Below are 2,045 nucleotides of genomic sequence, written 5' to 3' on the forward strand. Positions count from 1 at the left end.
TGTGTGTGTGTGTGTGTGTGTGTATGTATGTATGTGTGTTTGTATATACATACGTATATATATATACATGTATATATATGCGTACAAATATGTATTATTTTAAAATTAAATAGATATATCTGCACATGTATGTGCGTGGTGCAGTGTGTTAATCCATGTATGTATATTTGTCTGTTTTTATGTATGGTTTGTGTAGTACTACACTGAATTGTCTCCGAACGTATGTTTTGTATGTCCACATCTATGTATAATATTCTGTGTGCACACATTAATGTTATTCTGTACCTCGGCATTATATAATTAGTTATGTCTACAAATGGAAGCTAAAATTCGTAAACTACATCCAATATTCATATCCTCTGTGAACTTTAGATTTAATACAGAAATTACATTACCATCTGCAATTGGCAGACATTCCAAACCACTTTAGAAATAATTAAAAATCAAATGATGATAAAAGCTTCAATAGATGGAAAAATTTAATCACACTGTTTCTACAAAAGTAATATAAACAAATTAAAGCTAGTTTCATATTTTCAGTTTTAACTGGGATTCATTTCTTCTTACTCAATTGGCGTAAAACATAATATCAAAATACATACGAAAAAAATAATGCAAAAATTCTAGAGCTACGAAGAGCCGAAACGTAAGAAACATTAGCGAAACTAATACCAAGATATACAAAAAAAAAAAAGACGGAATATTTCCATTAAGTGCACCCATAATGATAAACCTTCTAAATTCCTTGATTCTTGTAGATGCTGAAAATTAAATATGTTTCTGTGAAATGCATTAAATCTCATTTGCTGCTTTTTCGGAATCCTCATGCCATTTATTCCTCTATGCTTTTGTTTCTGTTCATTAGTTTCTCTCTCTGCAGTGAATAGAGAAATGGTCTTAGGCAAATGTCGAGATCATTTTAGAAATACAGTCTTTAGTAAACTATTTAAATTCAATGGCTGAATTGTTTCTCTTTGATTGAAAATTTATTTCATAAGCTAAACTATTTACCTATTATGTGTAATTCTTTCATTCAGCTTGCCAGATTATTTGATTTCCACGGCTAAATTGTTTACCTTGTACGCTTAAATTGTTTTACTTTAATCACTCAATTCATTCATTATGAACATCAAATTTCTATCTTCAATGTACACGTTGCTTTGTTTTCAGCTGTAAATTATATAATTCTGCGGACTAAATTGTTTAATTCTAATTTATAAATTGTTTTTCTCTTCATTGTCAAATTCTTGTGATTTCGAAAGCTAAACTGTTCAACAAGTATGCATATATTGCTTCAATTATTAGGTAAATTATTCTATTTCAAAGTTTAGATTATTTAACTTGCATCAATAAATTGCTTCACATTCAGTAAATTATTTAATTTTGGTAGATTTCAAAGATAATTTCGGTTTCTGTTTTTAACCTTTTTAAACCGTTGTACTCTTTTTTGACTCTTAACACAACATTTTTCACCTACAATGCAAGCAAAACGAATGAGAGGTGATTTGAATGTATTTTCTAAACAAACTCTAAATTGCCTACAATGAATCACCTTCTTAAATTGTAGGCGAGAGGCAAAATATATTTGACTGATAAACTTGGTTTTTATGATTCTCTCAATTTTGAAATATCTATGTTACCAATGAATGAATGAATGAATGAATGCACAAATAATTGAAGAATCGACTTAATTATACTTTACCCGCATGAAAATTTCATTCATTATTTTTTTTTTTTATCGGATTGCTACAGAAGGAAAGGTAGCGCCTTCGAATCATTACCTTTTCAGGACCTTCAAGACTGCTGCGAAGAAGAAAGGAATTTATCCATAAATCTGAAATCTCTCTTGCAAGCATTCGAGTGGTACGCATGAAAGTTGCCAGAGCATGGTATTAAATCGGACAATGGATTAAGTCTAACATCCAAATACATAGAATTTAAAGAGCCAGACAAACTCTAACTCTAATAATTCCATCAGTCCACAATGCTTACATGCATACACACACTCATATATATATATATATATATATATATATATATATATA

This window comes from Octopus bimaculoides, chromosome 7 (genome assembly GCF_001194135.2).
Source record: "Octopus bimaculoides isolate UCB-OBI-ISO-001 chromosome 7, ASM119413v2, whole genome shotgun sequence".
Lineage (NCBI taxonomy): Eukaryota > Metazoa > Mollusca > Cephalopoda > Octopoda > Octopodidae > Octopus > Octopus bimaculoides.